Source organism: Moschus berezovskii, chromosome X (assembly GCF_049115385.1).
Source record: "Moschus berezovskii isolate FMDL1 chromosome X, NW_MosBer_1.0, whole genome shotgun sequence".
Classification (NCBI taxonomy): Eukaryota; Metazoa; Chordata; class Mammalia; order Artiodactyla; family Moschidae; genus Moschus; species Moschus berezovskii.
In genome coordinates, this window is record NC_142488.1 from 32,542,745 (window position 1) to 32,568,890 (window position 26,146).

Sequence of the window (26,146 nt, forward strand, 5' to 3'; positions counted from 1 at the left end):
TCTGAGGCCCACTTGACTTCACATTCCAAGATGTCTGGCCCTAGGTCAGTGATCACGTTATCGTGACTATCTTGGTCATGAAGATCTTTTTTGTACAGTTCTTCTGTGTATTCTTGCCACCTCTTCTTAATATCTTCTGCTTCTGTTAGGTCCATACCATTTCTGTCCTTTATCGAGCCCATCTTTGCATGAAATGTACCCTTGGAATCTCTAAGTTTCTTGAAGAGATCTCTTGTTTTTCCTATTCTGTTGTTTTCATCTATTTCTTTGCATTGATCACTGAGGAAGGCTTTATCTCTCCTTGCTATTCTTTGGAATTCTGCATTCAGATGCTTATATCTTTGCTTTTCTCCTTTGCCTTTCGCTTCTCTTCTTTTCACAGCTATATCTTTGCTTTTCTCCTTTGCTTTTCGCTTCTCTTCTTTTCACAGCTATTTGTAAGGCCTCCTCAGATAGCCATTTTGCTTCTTTGCATTTCTTTTCCATGGGGATGGTCTTGGTCCCTGTCTCCTGTACAATGTCACAAACCTCCGTCCAGAGTTCATCAGGCACTCTATCTATCAGATCTAGTCCCTTAAATCTATTTCTCACTTCCACTGTATAATCATAAGGGATTTGATTCAGGTCATATCCGAATGGTCTGGTGGTTTTCCCTACTTTCTTCAATTTAAGTCTGAATTTGGCAACAAGGAGTTCATGATCTGAGCCACAGTCAGCTCCTGGTCTTGTTTTCGCTAACTGTATAGAGCTTCTCCATCTTTGGCTGCAAAGAATATAATCAATCTGATTTCGGTGTTGACCATCTGGTGATGTCCATGTGTAGAGTCTTCTCTTGTGTTGTTGGAAGAGGGTGTTTGCTATGACCAGTGCGTTCTCTCGACAAAACTCTATTAGCCTTTGCCCTGCTTCATTCCGTGCTCCAAGGCCAAATTTGCCTGTTACTCCAGGTGTTTCTTGACTTCCTACTTTTGCATTCCAGTCTCCTATAATGAAAAGGACATATTTTTTGGGTGTTACTTCTAAAAGATGTTGTAGGTCTTCATAGAACCGTTCAATTTCGGCTTCTTTAGTGTTACTGGTTGGGGCGTAGGCCTGGATTACTGTAATATTGAATGGTTTGCCTTGGAAACGAACAGAAATTATTCTGTCGTTTTTAAGATTGCATCCAAGTACTGCATTTCAGACTCTTTTGTTGACCATGATGGCTACTCCATTTCTTCTAAGGGATTCCTGCCCACAGTAGTAGATATAATGGTCATCTGAGTTAAATTCACCCATTCCAGTCCATTTTAATTCACTGATTCCTAGAATGTCTATGTTCACTCTTGCCTTCTCCTGTTTGACCACTTCCAATTTGCCTTGATTCATGGACCTAACATTCCAGGTTCCTATGCACTATTGCTCTTTACAGCATCGGACCTTGCTTCAATCACCGGTCACATCCACAACTGGGTATTGGTTTTGCTTTGGCTCCATCCCTTCATTCCTTCTAGAGTTATTTCTCCACTGATCTCCAATAGCATACTGGACACCTACCGACCTGGGGAATTCCTCATTCAGTATCCTATCATTTTGCCCTTTTATTCTGTTCATGGGGTTCTCAAGGCAAGTATACTGAAGTGGTTTGCCATTCCCTTCTCCAGTGGACCACATTCGGCTGTGGTCCATGTGATCAGATCGACTAGTTTCCTGTGATTATGATTTCAGTGTGTCTGCCCTCTGATGCCCCCTCTCAATACCTACCATCTTATGTGGGTTTCTCTTACCTTGGGTGTGGGATATCTCTTCACAGCTGCTCCATGAAAGCGCAGCCGCTGCACCTTACCTTGGACAAGGGGTATCTCCTCCAGGCTGCCCCTCCTGACCTTGAACGTGGAGTAGCGTGGGGTCTCTCCTCACGGTCGCGCCTCTTTGCGTGGTCGGTTTCGCCCGGGCGGCGACTCTCGCGTCTGCGCCGCCGGGCCGGCGGCTCTCACTTGATCTCAATTATGACATCCTGTGTGTCTCTGCCTAATTTAGTCACCTACCACATTTACTATGGCAGATTTCTTGTTAGCTCAGGGCACCATTTTTGAGCCCCAACAGATTTAGGTAGCCTACAACCTTGCTGCCTTCCCGACCCACAGAGCATGTACCAGCCCTTCTGAGATACCCCGTCACACTCACTCTGATTGAACCCACTTGGATACTTTGCCTGAATCAGCCTGCCCTCACTCGTGTTCACCATCTGATGGCTAATTTTACATGTAAATTTAGGCTATGGATCCTGGTTGTTTGGTATAGAAGTTGCTGTGAAGATATAGTTTAGATGTGATTAACTTTTAAATCAGTAGTCTTTGAGTAAAGCAGATTATCCCTCCATAGTGTCCTTGGACATTGTCCAGTCAGTTGAAGGCCTTAAGAACAGAGACTGAAGTCTTTCTCTGAAGAAAGAACTATGCCTCTAGACTGCAATATAGAAATTCTGTCTGAGTTTCTTGCTTTCAGACTCAAGACTGCAACATAAATATTTACCTTAATTTCTAAGCTGCTAACCTACAGTGCCGGAGAAGGCAATGGCAAGCCACTCCAGTACTCTTGCCTAGAAAATCACAGGGACAGAGGAGCCTGGTGGGCTGCAGTCCATGGGGTTGCTACTAGTCAGACACGACTGAGCGACTTCACTTTCACTTTTCGCTTTCACACATTGGAGAAGGAAATAGCAACCCACTCCAGTGTTCTTGCCTGGAGAATCCCAGGGACGGCAGAGCCTGGTCGGCTGCCGTCTATGGGGTCACACAGAGTCGGACATGTCTGAAGCGACGCAGCAGCAGCAGCAGCAACAACCTACAGTGCAGATTTCCAACTTCCAGACCCCACGATCACACAATTAAAGTTAATAGCCAATTCCTTAAAAGAAAGCAACCCCCCTCTACATATATACATTGACCCTTGGACAACATGGGGTTAGGGCACAGTTAAAAATTGCATAATCTATTTCTGCATCTGCAGATTCAACCAACCATGAATCATGTAGCATTGTAGTAATCACTGAAAAATATCCATGCATAAGTGGCCCCACACAGTTCAAACCTATATTGTTCAAGGGTCAACTGCATTACTATATTTTACCCTATTCTATATAATATCCTATTATATATCCAATTCAATCCAGTATAACATAATATAAATATCCAATTAGGTCTATTTCTCTGGAGAACCCTAACGAATACATGTCCATCCTGATCATTTTTCTACCAGTAACACTATAACCATCTTATATCATAATGAAATACACTGCAGCTATTTTACCATCACTACACCCAATGACTTTCTTTTAGGAAGGTATGGAATTTCAGTTGACCTATTTCAAATTCTAAAAGATGATGCTGTAACACTGCTACACTCAATATGCCAGCAAATTTGGAAAACTCAGCACTGGCCACAGGACTGGAAAAGGTCAGTTTTCAATCTAATCCCTAAGAAAGGTAATGTCAAACAATGCCCAAACTACCGCAAAATTGCACTCATCTCAAACGCTAACAAAGTAATGGTCAAAATTCTCCAGGCCAGGCTTCAACAATACGTAAACTGTGAATTTGCAGTTGTTCAAGCTGGTTTTAGAAAAGGCAGAGGAACCAGAGATCAAACTGCCAACATCCGCTGGATCATGGAAAAAGCAAGAGAGTTCTAGAAACACATCTATTTCTCCTTTATTGACTATACCAAAGCCTTTGACTGTGTGGATCACATAAACTGTGGAACATTCTGAAAGAGATGGGAATACCAGACCACCTGACCTGCCTCTTGAGAAATCTGTATGCAGGTCAGTTAGAACTGGACATTGAACAACAGACTGGTTCCAAATAGGAAAAGGAGTATGTCAAGGCTGTATATTGTCACCCTGCTTATTTAACTTATATGCAGAGTACATCATGAGAAATGCTGGGCTGGAGGAAGCACAAGCTGGAATCAAGATTGCCAGGAGAAATATCAATAACCTCAGATATGCAGATGACACCACCCTTATGGCAGAAAGTGAAGAAGAACTAAAGAGCCTCTTGATGAAAGTGAAAGAGGAGAGTGAAAAGGTTGGCTTAAAGCTCAACATTCATAAAACTAAGATCATGGCATCTAGTCCTATCACTTCATGGGAAATAGATGGGGAAACAGTGACAGAATTTATTTTGGGGGGCTCCAAAATCACTGCAGATGGTGACTGCAGACATGAAATAAAAAGATGCTTACCCCTTGGAAGGAAAGTTATGACCAACCTAGACAGCATATTAAAAAGCAGAGACATTACTTTGCCAACAAAGGTCCATTTAGTAAAGGCTATGGTTTTTCCACTAATCATGTATGGATGTGAGAGTTGGACTATAAAGAAAGCTGAGCACTGAAGAATTGATGCTTTTGAACTCTGGTGTTGGGGAAGACTCTTGAGAATCCCTTGGACTGCAAGGAAATCTAACCAGTCCATCCTAAAGGAAATCAGTCCTGAGTGTTCACTGGAAGGACTGATGTTGAAGCTGAAACTTCAATGCTTTGGCCACCTAATGCAAAGAACTGACTCATCTGAAAAGACCCTGATGTAGGGAAAGATTGAAGGTAGGAGGAGAAGGGCACAACAGAGGATGAGATGGTTGGATGGCATCACTGACTCAATGGACATGAGTTTGAGTAAACTCCGGGAGTTGGTGATAGACAGGGAGGCCTGGAGTGCTGTAGTCCATGGGGTCACAAAGAGTCAGACACAACTGAGAGACTGAACTGAGCACCCAATGTCATCTTTTTTAGGAAGGTATGAAATTTAGATAAGTTACAATAAATATATAGACCTAGAGATTTCCATTTTTGTCCTTTGCAACAAATAGCATAGAATCACTATTTATATCCTGGCTGAGTATCAGAATCACTTGTGGCACTTCTTAAAAGTACAACTGATCCTTGAACAACATGGATTTGAACTGTGTGGATTCACTTATCATACAGTACTACTCAATCTGGGGTTGACTGAATATGAAGATGTTGAACCATAGATACAAAAGGCCGACTGTAAAATCATACCTGAATTTTAGACTGTATTGGGGTTCACACCCATAACTCCAAAGTTGTTCAAGGGTCAATTGTACATATGCCAGGGTTTAACCCTGGACCTGCTGAGAAATTGAGAATTTCTTCAAATGATTTTGATTCACAGCCAAGAGTTGAAATCCTTGGGCATAAAATCATTTGACCACAGTATGTGTAAGAGGATACAGTTCAAGATCATCTTTTCAAAATAAAAGGCTTAAGATTAAAGGAAATCAAATCACTTATTCAAATTCCCAAAAAGGTTAATAATGAACAGTATCAGGCTAATATTTTTTTCACATTTCTAGAAAGTATCTTTTATTTTGCTATATAGAAATTTACAGAAAAAATACAAGTAGTGCATATACAAGCACTATCACTCAGTGCACATAGTGTATGCATATTTTATCATCTAATCCACAGCTCCAGTTCAGATTGATTATTTCCTGAATATTATAATCTAACAGAGGCAGCTCTATTTTATAAGGTAGTTCAAGCCATGTACACATGAAATTATCTGGTATCTCTAATTTTCTTGGAGAGATCTCTAGTCTTTCCCATTCTTTTGTTTTCCTCTATTTCTTTGCTTTGTTCACTTTCTTTTTTTTTTTTAAAAAAGAATTTTATTAAAAAAGCACAAATGCAAAGAAATGAACAGAGGAAAATTTATGCGTCGAACCTGGACTGGTCACTTATGATAATATACATGCTACAATTCCATTCTCTCCAATCTCTCCTTGTTATTCTTTGGAACTCTACATTCAGAAGAGTTCCCTTTATCCCTTGCCTTTCACTTCCCTTCTTTTCTCAGCTATGTTAAGGACTCCTCAGACAACCATTTTGCCTTCTTGCATTTCTTTTCCTAGGGATGGTTTTGGTGACCACCTTCTGTACAATGTTATGAACCTCCATCCATAGTTCTTCAAGCACTCTATCAGATCTAATCCCTTGAATCTACTTGTCACTTCCACTGCATAATCATAAGGGATTTGATTTAAGTAATACCTGAATGGCCTAGTTGTTTTCCTTACTTTCTTCAGTTTAAGCCTGAATTTTTCAATAAGGAGCTCATGATAAGCAAACGTAGAATACAATTTTATCACACTGAGAAATTGATCATGTAGTTCTCTTTCATGTTTAATGTATGATTCTAACATTAAAATCAACTTATCAAAAAGACATTATTATTATTCTATTCCTTTACAGACTCAACAATTAAATGCCTCTATAACTGCTTAAATAGATTTACAATGTGACATTGGATATTTGATCCTTTGCTTCCTTCATAAACGATTATAGGACAGCATGAGCTTTCTAAGAGAAATAGAGACCCTCTCAATAGGTAAGTTAATCAAAGTCATTGTAATAAAACCTTAAGTGAAAACAGCTATATTATCCAAACTAAAGCCATCTGAGAGCACTTAGAACAGTCCATCACTCGATCTTGTACCTTGAGAACAGAGATCATGTTTGATTCTTCTTTGTATTTCCAGAGTCAGTGTCTGACACATAATTGAAATATATAAATGGCTATTGAATTAATGTGATGCACAAATAAATTAATTGAAAATACCTAGATTTGTCTATGTCTCCTACTATAATATCCTTAACTTCTAAGAAAATATATTGACCTTTTAATTTCATATACATGTATAATATCTTTTATGTATTTACTTGAGACAATGAAGAAAGAAAAACAGCAGTTTGTTTTGTTTTGGTCTGCTTCACTGGAATACAAATCCCATACAGACTCTCTGTGACTAATGTATGCCCAAATCCCAGATCAGTGCCAGGGGCCACATTGGGTAATCAATAAATATTTGTTGAAGGAATGAATGAAAGACAATTTGAGATCAATGGTATTTCCTACCACTGCGGCTCATTCCATACAACATAATTGAGGGGTTAAAAAAAATGCTTGCTGAATGGCAGTGAAAGGACAAATGAGGCTGGAGGGGATGAATATATCCACATGTGCTTTCTCTAAGAATGCATCTAAGTCTTTTGTTTTATGACAGAGAAAAGAGAAGTTTGCACTTACCAAAGAAGAAGGAAATTGGTAAGTCAGGTGAAAGAGCTGGGTTTCTAAGACTGTGCTGAAAGATTAAGAGATGAGATAGAACAAAGGGAGCATAGATGAAGTTCAAAAAGAGTGAAAGCTGCAGAGGTGCAAAGATTCACTGAGACTCTGCAGGTGGCACTCTGCTGTCAGACAAGTGTGAACTTGACCAGAAACAGAAAAGTGGAGATCAATGGAGTTAATGAGGTCCAGGAACCCAATGAAGAACCTATCAAAGTGTCATTAGTATGGGTGTTGAAGTCACTGAGAAGAGCTGCCTTCAAAAAGAACTCTGTAATAATAAATATAACCATGATACCAGAAGAGGACTGTTTAATGAAACAATCACATTAGGGCACCATTCAAATAAGTTGTGCACAGAAATCACGCACCTGATTAACTCCAACTGGTTGCATTTATATTCGTGAATAACATTTTTAAATTATACAAGCCAGGCACTCAGCATAGTCTCCCTGCCTCACCCAGGCCTGGATGGAACCTGGAACACCGTACTCGCGCCCTTCTCTGACCCCAACGTATTCTCTCTGGCTTCCGACCGCTCATAAATGGACTCGCCTTCCAGTCCCATGGCGGAGCCCACTGCCTAACCCCAGAGCCCACCCTGGGAACACCTCGAAGATCCTGTAGCCGCACACTCTGGGAATGCTCTTAGGTGGCGGTTGCCTCCGTGCCCACTGCTGCCAGACCTGCGGCTGCAGCTTCCCCTCCGCTTTCACCGTGGCCACCAGCCATGATGCCCGCTCTCTTGCAGGTGCGCCAAAACTACCACCCAGGCTGCGAGGCCGGCATCAACGGTCAAGTCAACCTGCAGATCTACGCCTCCTATGTGTACATGTCCATGGCCTTCTACTTCGATAGGGACGACGTGGCCTTGAAGCGCTTCTCCCACTTCTTCCTGTGCTGCTCTCACAAGCATAAGGAGCAGATCCAGGGCCTGATGCACCTGCAGAACCGTCACGGGGGCCGCTTCTGTCTACGAGACCTCAGACAGCCTGACCGCACTAACTGGCAGAGCGGCCTTCAGGCCATGCAGTGCACCCTGCACCTAGAGAAGAGCGTCAACCAGAGCCTGCTCAACCTGAACCAGCTGGCCACTGACAAGAACGACCCACACCTGTGCCACTTCCTGAAGACCCAGCACCTGGACCAGCAGGTCGAGTTCATCAAGGAGCTGGGGGGCCATATCAGCAACCTGCATAAGATGGGGGCGCCAGAAGTCAGCATGGCAGAGTACCTCTTTGACAAGCTCACCCTAGGCGACGGTGACAAGGAGGCCTGAGCTTGAACTGGACCTTTATTTTCTTCCAGTTTTACCAGGTCTTCAAATAAAGTTATTAGTTGATGCATAAATAAAGGTCTCTGATTCGTGTGTGCAAATCTCTCCTTTTAACTTTTAAAAAAGGTATCCAGGAGTCTCTCCACCCACCTATGCCCCATCTGTGTGCAGCTCAGGACCTCCACAGAGGGAAGGCCTTACATGGGCCCTTGGAAAACACAAAATCCGTCTTCCCCTTATAAACAATGTGGGTATATGGGGTAGATTGGGGTGGGGTGGGATGGGGTAGGGGTGAGGTAGGGCCCTGATGAATGTGGGTGCATGTGCATAGTAAAAGTATAGAAGCATAGCCTGAAAATCATGATTGCAATTGCCTCTGGCAAAGAACTGAAGGGAATGGGATTGGGCAGGGGTTAAAATAAAGGGAGTCTAGGTGGGAGAGGGGTTCGGGAGGGGGAACTCATGTACACCCAGGGCGGATTCATGTCAATGTATGGCAAAACCAACCAATATAATATTGTAAAATAATTAGCCTCCAATAAAAATAAAAATAAATAAAGGGAGTCTTCAGTTTCATCTGAACTGTTTATATTCATTAAAGTATACAAACATTATTGGTTAAGTATGACTAGCAAGCCCTGGAGAAGGAAATGGTAACCCACTCCAGTATTCTTGCCTGGAAAGTTCCATGGACAGAGGAGTCTAATGGGTCCATGGAGTCGTAAAGAGTCAGACACGACTGAGCACTATCCACACACACATATGAATAGCAAGATGGAGGGTTTAAAGGATGACTTGGGAGTCTGAATGGTAGAGAATCTCTTTGACAAGTTCACTCTTGGCAACAGTGATTATGGAAAAATGAGTATTAAAGCTGGCTTGCCCATTAACATGGGGGTGACTTCCCATGGTCAGCAGTGCCTGGCACGCATGTTGCAATAACTAAACTTCCACTTATGTATGTTTTCTTTTCTTTGGATCATACGTATATATGTATGCACGTCTCTGTGTGTATATATATGTATATACATTTTTATTCCAACCAGCAGCAGAGTTCATTTTAAATCTCTAGACTAGATTCTGAATGTATGCTTAAGAAGATGCCCTTTGTTGAAAAGCAGTTAGGTGATTACATTACTGGAAATGATATAGCTGCTTCTGAGACCTTTCCTGAGCCTGGTTGTATTTCTGCCCTTGGGTTTTATACATTTAACTTGATTTAGTTTTTATTTGTTACCAAGAGAACTTAATAATATGTCTTCTTACCAACACACCTTTACCAGCCTTTGCTGTAAGTATCTACATTAGAATAAATAGCTCTTCTAGGGTAGTACATGACATTTTTCTCTTCATCCTTGCCACAGAGTCTACTAAAAAAAAAAGGATCAAAGGGTAGAAGGGATCAAATGAAAACAATTGCCTGAATGGAAATCAAAATACTGAAGGCTGCTACCATATGGATCCCTTCTCACTCGGAAGTGTTTCCTTCATAATTCACAGAATTTTAATTCCTTAGACAAACCTTCCAAAGAATGTGTTCAGTATCAGGCAGTGCCACAAAAACATTCACAAGTGTTCAGTGAAAAATTTTTATGAATCAAAGTAACAGGATTTTGGGTTTTTTTTTTTTCATTTTTTGCTTACTCAAGGAATTTTATGAATGATTTAAAAAATATGCATTGTGACTTTATAACACAGGGATAAGGTATTCAAGTTTTCCCAAACATTCTGATCATGGGAGCTTTCTTCAACTAAAACTTACAGAACAGTATTCCAACGAAAATAGTTTTGGAAAAAATATTAAAAGGCTCCCATCATATGTTCTTCCAGAAGGATATCAGTGCAGTTCAGTTGAGTCGAACATTCCTGTCTGACTCTTTGCGACCTCATGGATTGCAGCACGCCAGGCCTCCCTGTCCATCACCAACTCCCGGAGTTTACTCAAACTCATGTCCGTTGAGTCAGTGATGCCATCCAGCCATCTCATCCTTTGTCATCCCCTTCTCTTCTCACCTTCAATCTTTCCCTGCATCAGAGTTTTTTTCAAATGACTCAGCTCTTCGCATCAGGTGACCAAAGTATTGGAGTTTCACCTTCAACATCAGTACTTCCAATGAGCACTCAGGACTGATTTCCTTTAGGATGGACTGGTTGGATATCCTTGCAGTCCAAGGGACTCTCAAGAGTCTTCTCCAGCACCACAGTCCAAAAGCATCAATTCTTCAATGCTCAGCTTTCTTTACAGTCCAACATTTACATCCATACATGACCACTGGAAAAACAATAGCCTTGACTAGATGGATCTTTGTTGGCAAAGTAATGTCTCTGCTTTTTAATATGCTGTCTGGGTTGGTCATAAATTTCCTTCCAAAAAGTAAGTGTCTTTTTATTTCATGGCTGCAATCATCATCTGCAGTGATTTTGGAGCCCCCAAAAATAAAGTCTGTCACTGTTTCCACTGTTTCCCAATCTATTTGCCAAAAGTAATGGGACCAGATGCCATGATTTTAGTTTTCCAAATGTTGAGCTTTAAGTCAACATTTTCACTCTCCTCTTTCACTTTCATCAAGAGGCTCTTTAGTTCTTCACTTTCTGCCATAAGGGTGGTGTCATCTGCATATCTGAGGTTATTGATATTTCTCCCAGCAATCTTGATTCTAACTTGTGCTTTCTCCAGCCCAGTGTTCCTCATGATGTACTCTGCATATAAGTTAAATAAGCAAGGTGACAATATACAGCCTTGACGTATTCCTTTTCCTATTTGGAACCAGTCTGTTGTTCCATGTCCAGTTCTAACTGTTACTTCCTGACCTGCATACAGATTTCTCAAGAGGCAGGTCAGGTGGTCTGGTATTCCCATTTCTTTCAGAATTTTCCACAGTTTATTGTTATCTACACAGTCAAAGGCTTTGGCATAGTCAATAAAGGAGAAATAGATGTGTTTCTGGAACTCTCCTGCTTTTTCGATGATCCAGTGGATGTTGGCAATTTGATCTCTGGTTCCTCTGCCTTTTCTAAAACCAGCTTGAACATCTGGAAGTTCACAATTCACGTATTGCTGAAGCCTGGCTTGGAGAATTGTGAGCACTACTTTGTTGGCATGTGAGATGAGTGCATTTGTGCGGTAGTTTGAGCATTCTTTGGCATTGCCTTTCTTAGGGATTAGAATGAAAACTGACCTTTTCCAGTTCTGTGGCCACTGCTGAGTTTTCCAGATTTGGTGGCATATTGAGTACACCACTGTCACAGCATCAACTTTTAAGAATTGAAATCGCTCAACCAGAATTCCATCACCTCCACTAGCTTGGTTCAAAGTGATGCTTCCTAAGGCCCACTTGACTTCACATCCCAGGATGTCTGGCCCTAGGTGAGTGATCACACCATCGTGATTATCTGAGTCGTGAAGATCTTTAGTTCTTCTGTATATTCTTGGCATCTCTTCCTAATATCTTCTGCTTCTGTTAGGTCCATACCATTTCTATCCTTTATCGAGCCCATCTTTGCATGAAATAGTCCATTGGTATCTCTAATTTTCTTGTAGAGATCTCTAGTCTTTCCCATTCTGTTGTTTTCCTCTATTTCTTTGCACTGATTGCTGACAAAGGCTTTCTTATCTCTCCTTGCTATTCTTTGGAACGCTGCATATAAATGCGAATATCTTTCCTTTTCTCCTTTGTTTTTGGCTTCTGTTCTTTCCACAGCTATTTGTAAGGCCTCCACAGACAGCCATTTTGCTTTTTTGCATTTCTTTTCCATGGGGATGGTTTTGATCCCTGTCTCCTGTACAATGTCATGAACCTCCGTCCTTAGTTCATCAGGCACTCTGTCCATCAGATCTAGTATCTTAAATATACTTCTCACTTCCACTATATAATCATAAGGGATTTGATTTAGGTCATACCTGAAATGGCAACCCACTCCAGTATTCTTGCCTGAAGAATCCCATGGACAGAGGAGCCTGGTGGGCTACAGTCCATGGGGTTGTAAAGAGTTGGACTCAACTGAGTGATTCACTCACTGAATGGTCTAGTGGTTTTCCCTACTTTCTTCAATTTAAGTCTGAATTTGGCAATAAGGAGTTCATGATTTGAGCCACAGTCATTTCCCAGTCTTGTTTTTGCTGACTATACAGAGCTTCTCCATCTTTGGCTGCAAAGAATATAATCAATCTGATTTCGGTGTTGCCCATCTGGTGATGTCCATGTGTAGAGTCTTCTCTTGTGTTGTTGGAAGAGGGTGTTTGCTATGACCAGTGCGTTCTCTTGGCAAAACTCTATTAGCCTTTGCCCTGCTTCATTCCATATTCCAAGGCCAAATTTGCCTGTTACTCCAGGTGTTTTTTGACTTCCTACTTTTGCATTCCAGTCCCCTATAATGAAAAGGACATTTTTCTTGGGTGTTAGTTCTAAAAAGTCTTCTAGGTCTTCATAGAACCGTTCAACTTTGGCTTCTTCAGCATTACTGGTTGGGGCATAGGCTTGGATTACTGTAATATCGAATGGTTTGCCTTGGAAATGAACAGAGATCATTCTGTCGTTTTTGAGATTGCATCCAAGTACAGCATTTCGGACTCTTTTGTTGGCCATGATGGCTACTCCATTTCTTCTAAGGGATTCCTGCCCACAGTAGTAGATATAATGGTCATCTGAGTTAAATTCACCCATTCCAGTCCATTTTAATTCACTGATTCCTAGAATGTCGACGTTCACTCTTGCCATCTCCTGTTTGACCACTTCCAATTTGCCTTGATTCATGGACCTAACATTCCAGGTTCCTATGCAATATTGCTCTTTACAGCACCGGACCTTGCTTCTATCACTGGTCACATCCACAACTGGGTATTGGTTTTGCTTTTGCTCCATCCCTTTATTCCTTCTATAGTTATTTCTCCACTGAGCTCCAGTAGCATACTGGGTACCTACCGACCTGGGGAGTTCCTCTTTCTATATCCTATCATTTTGCCTTTTGATACTGTTCATGGGGTTCTCAAGGCAAGAATACTGAAGTGGTTTGCCATTCCCTTCTCCAGTGGACCACATTCTGTCAGACTTCTCCACCATGACCCGTCCGTCTTGGGTGGCCCCACACAGCGTGGCTTAGTTTCATTGAGTTAGACGAGGCTGTGGTCCATGTGATCAGATTGACTAGCTTCTGTGTGGTCTGTCTTGCAGCTGGTATGCAGGGAGGAAACACAGCTCCACCCATCAACAGAAAATTGGATTAAAGATTTACTGAGCATGGCTCCACCCATCAGAACAAGACCCAGTATCCCCCTCATTCAGTCTATCCCATAAGGAAACTTCCATAAGCCTCTTATCCTCCATCAGAGAGCAGACAGACTGAAAACCACAATCACAGAAAACTAACCAATCTAATCACATGTACCACAGCCTTGTCTAACTCAATGAAACTATGAGCCATACCATGTAGGGCCACCCAAGATGGACGGGTCATGGTGGACAGTTCTGACAAAATGTGGTCCACTGGAGAAGGGAATGGCACACCACTTCAGTATTCTTGCTTTGAGAATCCCATGAACAGCATGAAAAGGCAAAAAGATAGGACACTGAAAGATGAACTTCCCAGGTCGGCAGGCACCCAATATGCTACTGGAAATGATTATATTAGGTTGGAAAATAACAAGGTGATTAAAATAAGCTTCTCAGCAAGAATATTTCAGTCTGGCCCATCTTGCTAACCACAGCTTTTAACGTCTACTGTTTGGCAGCTTAATTCAAGTTAACAAACATTTATTCTTAATAAATGAGTTTGTGTTGGGAAATCAAAGTTAAATAAGACATGTACTTGTTCCAGTTAAACTAAATATATTAGCATTTTGCCAATTTTCCTAGAGAAAAATGCAAGTATAATATGAGATTATTTTAATAACCAATTAAACCAAGACTATAGCTAGGGAGTGTTTTTTTTTATTAGTCTCCATTTTGTCTTTATAAAGAAGCATGCTACCCAGATGTTCAACAAACTCACAAACGGGAATGCAACAATTCTTAATAAGCATGAAGAAACCTTGATAATATACTAAAAAGCAGAGACATTACTTTGCCAACCAAGGTCCGTCTAGTCAAGTCTATGGTTTTTCCCATGGTCATGTATGGATGTGAGAGTTGGACTGTGAAGAAAGTTGATCGCCAAAGAATTGATGCTTTTGAACTGTGGTGTTGGAGAAGACTCTTGAGAGTCCCTTGTACCGCAAGGAGATCCAATCAGTCCATTCTAAGGGAGATCGATCCTGGGTGTTCATTGGAAGGACTGATGCTAAAGCTGAAACTGCAATACTTTGGCCACCTCATGTGCCGAGTTGACTCGCTGGAAAAGACTCTGATGCTGGGAAAGTTGGGGGCGGGAGGAGAAGGGGACGACAGAGAATGAGATGGCTGGATGGCATCACCGAGTCTGTGGACATGAGTCTGAGTGAACTCCGGGAGTTGGTGATGGACAGGGAGGCCTGGCGTGCTGTGATTCATGGGGTTGCAGAGAGTCGGACACGACTGAGTGACTGAACTGAACTGAACTGAACTGATGAAGAATAACGAAGGCCAGCTCATCTTCCTCTCAGAATGATGGACTTTAAACGAATCTAAAGCATCATCATAATGACAATCATCTGGTTAAATTAGGCTGTGGAAATATGTTAAGGAACTTCTTCTTCTTAATAATGAGGAATGTTACCTGATAGAATTCGAGGAAGAGCAATAATACAAAATATTAAATTTTAGCAAATAAGGTCACTCATTTGTTTACATATTTTACACTGTTGTTGCCTAAAAACAGAGGAGTACCTGAAGGTATGTTTTACATACCTAGTGTGGATCACTTTGGAGTCTCCTAAGGACTGGCTTTAAAACATCTTTCCAGAGCTAATTAAAAAAGAAAACAAAACAAAAAAAAACCCACAATTATTTCCACTGCAGATTTTAATCTGTGAGTGACCTACAGGTAAAGGTAATCTTTAAAAAAAATTAGGGCAGCCTTAATGGCAGTTTGTTTTATATAAGAAAGAAATACACATACTTGCTGAAAGCTTTTACAGCATCAGTAGCTTGCATCTGCTAATAAAAACAGCCTACACTTCCTGAGAGCTCACCATATATTAGGCATCAGGTTAAGATATTTACATGAATTACCTCATTTCTATCTCATAACAACATGATGTAATGCTATTATTACCCACATTTTACAGATAATCACAGTGAACCCAAAGACATGCATTAATTCCCTGATGTCCCACAGCTTAATAAGTGACAGATCTTTAAACCCAAGGACCTGTGCATTTAAACATTAGTCTATATGGTAATGAGTAAATGAGTTTACAAACCCTTAGAATTATGATAATGTTATCAAATCTGCTGTGAGAATGTAGGAGGGGAGAGATGCTACAAACCTGGTTTAACAGTAATCTCACTTCAGTAAAGCACATCTATAACAAGATCAGTCAGTTAAGTATCAGTAACACAAATTGACATGGTCTCAAAAGTCAAAGAGATTTCTGAGATTATTCTAATAATGACAGCAAATATGAAGATAGAGCATTCTGCTTTGTATTAATGTGACTGCACAGGTACAAAAAGGTGAACCATGGCTTGATTGGGCAGAAGGCAGCTGCTGAGATCTTTTAAGAAAATCATTAGAGACAGGAGATAAAAATATAAACATGAAATGTAAATAGGAAGAATTTTAAATGGCTAGTCGACTGAGCACATTTAACCAATCAATATAACGTTCAGTAAGAAATAAAATTACATGAACATTGCTTTTCCAACCCAACATTCTGTGATTAGTAACAAAGTATGATTTCTTTGTTGCTACCAATCTGAACTTCATCTTTTAAGTAAAACTATTCAATCCCTTGTACTTCTCTAGAGGCTTCTAATAAAGTTCTGGGATATAGAATCTGTTTTTCTATATTCTCCCAAAGTTTGCTTTTTTTGTTTCTAAACGTAGAAAGAGTGGGAGTGGCAGGCCCCAGTAGTCATTGTCACCCAATGAATTAGAAAAAGATGAATTTATGATAGAACATATTCACACATTTAAGTGTTTTCTCTAAGAATTCACCTAAACCTTTCTGTTTTCTGTCATAGAAAGCGGAAGCTTAAACTTAAAAGAAGGAAATTGGCAAGCCAAGTTAAGGGGGTTAGGAGATTACTGAAACTGTCCATTTTGGCACCCAGATAGGGCAAAAAGAATGTGTTTCTAGGACTGTGCTTAAAGATTAAGAGACTATAAAGAAAATAAAGAACAAAATGAAAAAGAAGGAAAGATGGAGAGCTGGAAAGACTAAGACTTTGAGATGGCATTCTACTGTCAGAGAAGTGTGAACTGAATCATGAGCAGAAGGAGAAAGTAGAATTCACTGGAATAATAATGGTCTAGGAACTGAATGAGGAGATTATCAGAAGTATCATTAGCATCAACATAGACTCTTCCCTGTATACCTAGGTGATTTGCTTTGTTTTATGGATTCCACAAGTGCAGTATGCCAAGACCTTAAAATAATATAAAACATAATCATCTGCATCTCCATAACACCTTAAATGTAATATCCCATGGTAGTCAGTTTTTCTTATTTTCACTTTACATAGAGCCCTTCTTATTATAACTATAAAATTCATTCAGACATTTTCCCTCTTATGCCAAAACATCTTAAGACTATGAAAGTTGAAGAGGTCAAGGTGTTAGGTGTTAAGGTGTTAAGACATTTTAGAATAGGAAGATTTGACTATGATCATGTCCCTTAGGTTTAAGAAAAGCCAGTCTGAAGTGTGTTTGTTAAAAACACACAGGATTTAGCTGATTTGAGGCCTAAGGGCAGTCAGAAAGAACAAAGGGGACATATAAAATATATATTCATATTTAAAATATATATAGAGGAGTTCATGGATTGGGCCTCACTTGCCTTCATATGGCTGCCATGAAGTCATTTGGAGAACAAATATATACATTTGTCTTGGGTGGTTAAGTTCATTAAGCTATGGAAGGTCAGGTATCAGTATGGGAAATAATTGAACTTCCATGGTCAAGCAACAGCAATTCAGTGGCTCTGAAAGGTGAAAGGGAAGTGACATGTATAGGTGCCAATAGGACTCCAGCACCACATGCTCGAAGCTAGTTATGTCAACATATCTTCCCCTAGCTTTAAAAAATACCCTAGCACTACTGATTTATTTTTTATTTTTCTTAAAGGCACAAAAAATTCTGTATTGGTTGAAGTTTAAAAAAATCCATTGATGCTTATCAAACTATGAGTTGTTTTGTGCACTAAAGTTATAAAATGAGCAAATTTCTATTTTTGCTCCTACTTTATAATAATATACTTGCTATCTCATTTTTGTTGGAAGAGACTAATATATTCAATATAAAATAAATTAGAATCTAAAGTGCATAATGGGAACCGAAATTATTAGAGTTTGAATAATGGGGTAATATTTGTGAAATTACAGCTATTTATCACTGGACTTCATGTTCAAAAATGTCTCTTCTGATGGTGATTATAATTTTTGTGTCTAGATGTGATTGAGAAGCAAATATGTGATCAGAATTTTAAGGTGATCATTTAACTTTTTTACCAACATATTATTTCCAAAGTTCTATTAGTAACTGTCCTTAACTAGAGAATTAATTAGATATTTCTTAAAGATCTTATATCTTTTTTTAATTTATTTATTTTAATTGGAGGCTAATTACTTTACAATATTGCATTGGTTTTGCCATACATTGACATGAATCTTCCCCGGGTGTACATATCTTTTATTTATTGTTTAGAAAGGAATGATTAAAAGACCCAAGCAATTCCCAAATCTAGATAGTGAATAAATCAAAAGTAAAAGTAAAATCTCCTTTCCTCCAGACAAGTTCTTGAATATAAAGTTGACAAATGTTTCCTTAAAGCAACAAAATATCAGGCTGGTCAAATCACTACTGCTCTATGAGTTGGGGTGTTTTTCTTTTAAGGGTGTTTTCAGTGTGACCTTTTGGATCTTCTCATACTCTCCCCCTTTATAGTTCCAGTTTGGTCTGTTGAGGTGTAACTTTACCTATGTTTCACTTCTATCATATATGTGTTGCTAATAGTGAAAATGATTGCTCAAACAAACTCAACTAAAACGAAAGTGAATTACATTCTTGTTGCTTTAAATACCAGTCTTAAAGTGAAAACTTACTCTAATCTCTCAGGTTTACTATGCCCAAAAGATTTTTTTTAGTGTCTGACATGTAGGTCCCGTCTTAGTTTTAGAAAGATTTGAACCTTTTAAAAGAGGAAAAGGAAGAAAGGAAGAACCCCAGGGTTAGTAGAAGGAAAGAAATCTTAAAAATTAGGGCAGAAATAAATGCAAAAGAAACAAAAGAGACCATAGCAAAAATCAACAAAGCCAAAAGCTGGTTCTTTGAGAGGGTAAATAAAATTGACAAACAACTAGCCAGACTCATCAAGAAACAAAGGGAGAAGAACCAAATCAACAAAATTAGAAATGAAAATGGAGAGATCACAATTGACAACACAGAAATACAAAGGTTCATTAGAGACTACTATCAGCAATTATATGGCAATAAAATGGACAACTTGGAAGAAATGGACAAATTCTTAGGAAAGTACAACTTTCCAAAACTGAACCAGGAAGAAATAGAAAATCTGAACAGACCCATCACAAGTGTGGAAATAGAAGCTGTAATCAGAAATCTTCCAGCAAACAAAAGCCCATGTCCAGACGGCTTCACAGCCGAATTCTACCAAAAATTTAGTGAAGAGCTAACACCTATTCTACTCAAACTCTTCCAGAAAATTGCTGAGGAAGGGAAACTTCCAAACTCATTCTATGAGGCCACCATCACCCTAATCCCAAAACCTGGTAAAGACCCCACAAAAAAAGAAAACTACAGGCCAATATCACTGATGAACACAGATGCAAAAATCCTTAACAAAATTCTAGCAATCAGAATCCAACAACACATTAAGAAGATCATACATCATGACCAAGTGGGCTTTATCCCAGGAATGCAAGGATTCTTCAATATCCGCAAATCAATCAATGTAATCTACCACATTAACAACCTGAAAAATAAAAATTATCTCAATAGATGCAGAGAAAGGCTTAGACAAAATTCAACATCCATTTATGATAAAAACCCTCCTGAAGGTGGGAATAGAAGGAACATACCTCCACATAATAAAAGCTATATATGACAAACCCACAGCAAACATTATCCTCAATGGTGAAAAACTGAAAGCATTTCCCCTAAAATCAGGAACAAGACAAGGGTGCCCACTCTCACCACTACTCTTCAACATAGTTCTGGAAGTTTTGGCTACAGCAATCAGAGCAGAAAAAGACATAAAAGGAATATAAATTGGAAAAGAAGAAGTAAAACTTTCACTGTTCGCTGATGACATGATCCTCTACACAGAAAACCCTAGAGACTCTACCAGAAAACTACTAGAGCTAATCAATGAATACAGTAAAGTTGCAGGATATAAAATCAACACACAGAAATCCCTTGCATTCCTATACACTAATAATGAGAAAATAGAAAGAGAAATTAAGGAAACTATTCCATTCACTGTTGCAATGAAAAGAATAAAATACTTAGGAATATATCTACCTAAAGAAACAAAAGACCTGTACATAGAAAACTATAAAACACTGGTGAAAGTAATCAAAGAGGACATGATAGATGGAGAAATATACTGTGTTCGTGGATTGGAAGAATAAATATTGTGAAAATGAGTATACTACCCAAAGTAATTTATACATTCAATGCAATCCCTATCAAGCTACCAACGATATTTTTCACAGAGCTAGAACAAATAATCTCACAATTTGTATGGAAATACAAAAAACTTCGAATAGCCAAAGCAATCTTGAGGAAGAAGAATGGAACTGGGGGAATCAACCTGCCAGACTTCAGGCTCTACTACAGAGCCACAGTCATCCACACAGTATGGTACTGGCATAAAGACAGAAATATAGATCACTGGAACAAAACAGAAAGCCCAGAGATAAATCCATGCACTTAATGGACACCTTATCTTTGACAAAGGAGGCAAGAACATAAAATGGAGAAAAGACAGTCTCTTCAACAAGTGGTGCTGGGAAAACTGGTCAGCCACTTCTAAAAGAATGAAACTCGAACACTTCCTAACACCATACACAAAAATAAACTCAAAATGGATTAAAGATCTAAATGTAAGAGCAGAAACTATAAAACTCCTAGAGGAGAACATAGGCAAAACATTCTCTGACATAAATCACAGCAGGATCCTCCATGATCCACCTCCCAGAATATTGGAAATAAAAGCAAAAATAAACAAATGGGACCTAATTAAAATCAAAAACTTCTGCACAGCAAAGGAAACTATAAGAAAGGTGAAAAGACAGCCTTCAGAATGGGAGAAAATAATATCAAATGAAACAACTGACAAAGAACTAATCTCCAAAATATACAAGCAGCTCCTTCAGCTCAACTCCAGAAAAATAAACGACCCAATCAAAAAATGGGCCAAAGAACTAAACAGACATTTCTCCAAAGAAGACATACAGATGGCTAACAAACACATGAAAAAATACTCAACATCCCTCATAATCAGAGAAATGCAAATCAAAACCACAATGAGATACCATTTCACACCAGTCAGAATGGCTGCTATCCGAAAGTCTACATGCAATAAATGCTGGAGAGGGTGTGGAGAGAAGGGAACCTTCTTACACTGTTGGTGGGAATGCAAACTAGTACAGCCACTATGGAGAACAGTGTGGAGATTCCTCAAAAAACTGGAAATAGAACTGCCATATGATCCAGCAATCGCACTCCTGGACATACACACCAAGGAAACCAGAATTGAAAGAGACATGTACTCCAATGTTCATCGCAGTACTGTTTATAATAGCGAGGACATGGAAGCAACCTAGACGTCCATCTGCAGATGAATGGACAAGAAAGCTTTGGTACATATACACAATGGAGTATTACTCAGCCATTAAAAAGAATGCATTTGAATCAGTTCTAATGAGGTGGATGAAACTGGAGCCTGTTATTATACAGAGTGAAGTAAGCCAGAAAGAAAAACACCAATACAGTATACTAACGCATATATATGGAATTTAGAAAGATGGAAATGATAACCCTGTATACGAGACAGTAAAAGAGACACAGGTGTATAGAACAGTCTTTGGGACTCTGTGCGAGAGGACGAGGGTGGGATGATCTGGGAGAATGGCATTGAAACATGTATATCATCATATGTGAAACGAATCACCAGCCCAGGTTCAACGCATGATACAGGATGCTCGGGGCTGGTGCACGGGGATGACCCAGAGGGAGGATAAGGGGAGGAGGGAGGTGGGAGGGGGGTTCAGGAAGGGGAACTCATGTGCACCCTGGGCGGATTCATGTCAATGTATGGCAAAACAAACCAATATAATATTGTAAAATAATTAGCCTCCAATAAAAAATAAATAAAAAATAAAAGAGGGAATCCATATTTGCTATCTATATTCAAGTTAATCTGTCTGCTCCTATAGATCTACTTTATGCCCCAGTTCTAGTAACTTGACTTCTTCTTGAGATCAAGTCTCACCTTATGATTCATGATTCACTTTCCTATTGGACTCTGTTATTAGCCTTGATCTGATATTACTCCAGCACATCAATGACTTCAGGACTGGCATTCAAATTTTCTCATTCCTCCATCCTTGCCTCTTGAGATGTGATTCCAAACTTCAAACCCCATATTTTAGGTCTGGCTTCCTGTTACCAAACTCTTAACATGTCTGCTTACCACATACCTCAATATATCACTTCCTTATAGGCCCCTCTTTTTTCTGCCCTGTATACTAGGTAGTTTCTCAGGCTGACCAGTTACCTTTCAGTTTCTCTCAAGGTAACTGAATATCCTGTCTGAATGGACTTCTTCACCTGATCAGCAATTATTTTTCTCTAGTAAATACATCTAGTTCCAAGTCCAAGCTCTCTAGGACTGGCCCCATGTCTTGTAACCAAAACTTCTGTGGTGAGCCATTCAACAGAGAAAACTGAATTTTTCCATATGCTAGGAATTTGTTCAGAACTTGCCACAAATCTTTTATTCTCTCAGAAAATTACAAGATTCTTATCTCCAAAATTCACTAGATATAAGAGCTATAAAGATTAAGATAAAATATGCATGTTCTTTAAAAAAATATCTCATTTTACCCCATATAAAATATATCAGAAAAGATACAGTAACATTTCTGCTTAATCTATTACAACATAACTTTTAAATGAGTTATCACAAGCTTGTCATGTAAAAGATATCAATTTAAACACTACAAACGAAAATGAGTGGCTCCATTAACATGACATTCAAATGAGTAGATGAACTACAGAGACAAAGAAAAACCATCAGAACTGCAGAGAAGAAAAAGTATGACCTTGTTCTTGCTTCTTTTAACATCAATAGATTTTTTTAAATGGTGTTAACTTGAACTTATTCATATATTCAACTCGTGCCTGAAAATATTTTATCTAGAAAAATGAAGCTTTTTCTCACATTAAATCCCTTAACCTATGTCAGCTTCACTTATAATCTAGCCTGATGAAGACATATTACTTCCTTAAATACACCTCATGTTATCTACTCAAAGTTTATCCATTAACATCATTTGATATAAGACTTGGGAGGTAAACACATAATAATGTGGTTAAGATGCACATTTCTATTTCTGAAACAGTAATTTTTATAATGACACAAAGAAAATAGTATCAAGCAAAATATAAATCTTCAACAGAAGCCCCCTAATTTCTAAGAATACACTCAAAATCAATAACTCTTTTTGAGAGGCACTAGATCAAGGATTTTAAGAATGTGAGTCAGACAGAAACGGGTAAAAAATTTTGGTTCTACATTATATTTGCTGTATGACCTTTCACAAGTGTTTCGTCCATTTCACCATCTGTCTACATAACCCTATTTTTAAAATATTAAATGAGTTAATTTATATAAACTGCTTAGCAGTGCCTAGTATGCAGAATATATTTAATAAATAATAGCTAATATTACTATAATCTTATTATTACTAATTACTATATTCCTATAGCTCTTTACCTTTATTTTCATTTAACTTATTCTGAAATGCCTTTGATGACATTCACTTATAACACTTTTATCACAGACTATATGTGTGGGAATTTTGAATATTTCATCAGGCTGTGGTATTTTGCTTTTTTAAAAGGGTGTGTTGAGATATGTAGAAAAGACAAATGAGAACATTAAAAAGGTGCATTTTAAGTAGTTTGTTTCTTGACAATACATTCAAAGCACAGGAAAATCTCTTCTTTCATATGCATTCTTTTGAAACTGCTTGCCCAGAGAGACTGCAGGATCATTCATCATTTCCTACTGTTTCTACATCCATCACATCTTTTTCCTCTGCTTTCCATATGACCTCTTTAGCTTTTCTGATTGTAGCAGCAAGCAGAACTAATCATGAATAAATTCAGATTTGGGACAAAGGAGAAGCACAGTGGCCAGATTTGACCTCAGGTCTCTGCAGCTCATGGCCCTCAGGGTATTCTTATGTATCAAGAGAAAGAGGTTATTACATCCCAGCTGTGTACAGGCTAGGATGAACATTAGAGAGAGCAAGTTAAATGGGCATAATCTGCTAGATCTGACAGGCATCTTTAGGTGTTGATTATGTAGCATTTATCAAATGTCTCCTTTGCTGTCTCTGTCAAAACAAACCAAGGGTTCTGCTTTGAAAAACCTTGTGTCTTAATAAGATCAAAAAGAAAATACCCAGAGTAGATATATACAGAAGACACTGGACATATATATATTACTGTAAGGAAAGTAAACAAATAGAATATGATGCTCTTTCTCTGATGTAATACTATGGCACTGGAATCGCTGAGTTAAAATGTTGACAGTAGAGAGAAATTCATGATAATATGGTGGTAGAAACTACTGCAAAAACATCCCCATCTCACCTTTTATACAGAAGCCCCCTTTTTAGATCTCATTTTCTCTGCAAGTCAGAAAACTTGCATTAAACATATGCAATATTTCCAGAATTGTGCTCTTTGGGGGTGAGGTTCAAAATAAAGTAGAATTCCTCTTCAAAAATCTAGGAATTCTTCACCTTTAGGGACAGGAGACATATGTACTTAAAACAACCAGCAAACAGTCCTAATAAAATATTAAATTCTACATGTTATCAAACAGACAACAGGGGTAGAATGAGGCTGGAAAAGAAATTAGAGAAAACACAAATAGCTTAAAAATTATGGATTCAATTGTAACTGAAGTTTTAGTGTCAAATTTAAAACATTGTTAATATAGAGTTGTTATCTTTACATTTATTCTTAATTTTTTCTTTAAACTAAAGAATTATGAGATAATACTCAAGATTTTCAAATGCTATTTAAATCCAAAAAACAAAGTCCATTGCCTCATAAAATAATGAAGAAGAAAAGAAAAAAAGGGAGGCTTTTGCATAGATTGATGCACTGTCTTATTCTAGGTGACAAAATTATAAAGGCAGTGATTTATTGATGATCTCTAGAAAAATCCCAAATTTAAGGCTCACACAGAGGAAGGGAATCCAGAAGATAAGCCAGAGGCAGAGTGGTTGCAATGGTCAGAGGAGAGACGGGAATATAGAGGCCCAAGATACTAACTTTCTACTGCTTTTTTGGAAATTTTGTTGTTGTTGTCGTTGCTGTAAGAGCACTTAACAGAAGATCTACTCTTTTGATAAACTTTAAGCATTCAAATGTTGTGTAACAAACTACAACAAATTCGGCAGCTTAAAACAACATCCATTTATCCCATCACAGTTATATTGGTCAGAAGTCCAGTCAGGGACAAGATCTCACAGCCAAAAATCAAAGTATCAGCCAGCTTGATTTATTATCTGGAGACTCTGGGGAAGAATCTGTGTACAAGCCTATTCAAGTTGTTGGCAGAATTCAGTTCTCTATAACTATAAGCCTGAGGTTCTCATCTTCTTGCTCACCATTGTCCAGAGGTCAACTTAAGGGTGACCACATTCTTTCACACATGTTCTCCAAATGTCCACATCTTAAGCTTTGGTGAGTTGATTCCTTCTCACACTTTGAATCTCTCTGACTTCCTTTTCTTCAACCAAATGGAGAAAACTCTATTTTAAAGAGTCCACCTGAATAATTTACATATTTTAAGGTCAACTGACTTGAGACTTTAGTTACATATGTAAGATCTCTTCACAACAATTCCAAGATTGTTGTTTGATTGAATAGTCAAAGGAGAGGAACCTAGGGGTGGAGACATCTTTGGAATTTTGCATACCACGTCAGTAAACAAAGAAAAATGATTTTAAGTACATATAGGGGTAGGGGATTAAGAGAAACAAACTACTAGCTATAAAATAAGCTAAAAGATACATTGTACAACATGGGGAATATAGCCAATATTCATAAAAACTAGATGAATATAACATTTAAAAATTATGAATCACTATATTATACACCTGTAACTTATATAGCATTATACATTATACTTCAATTTTAAAAAAGAAAAAATAATAAATGGATAAACAAAGTATAAGCAGCTGTGGCAGGTTAAAGAAGGTCGAGTACTAAGAAAAAGAAACTATTGTTAATCTGGTGGATCATGTTGACTTTTGAGTGAGCTAAACTGGCAGAGTGATGAGGTTGAATAGAGTATCAGAATAGTGATGAAATTATAAGGAAATGAAGATTGAATA

The 26,146-nt window shown here is 38.6% G+C and overlaps 1 pseudogene; it reads left to right on the forward strand.

The window, feature by feature from the left end:
• Positions 1 to 7,862: 7,862 nt before the first annotated feature.
• Positions 7,863 to 8,411, forward strand: LOC129563835 (ferritin heavy chain pseudogene; annotated as a pseudogene).
• Positions 8,412 to 26,146: the final 17,735 nt, after the last annotated feature.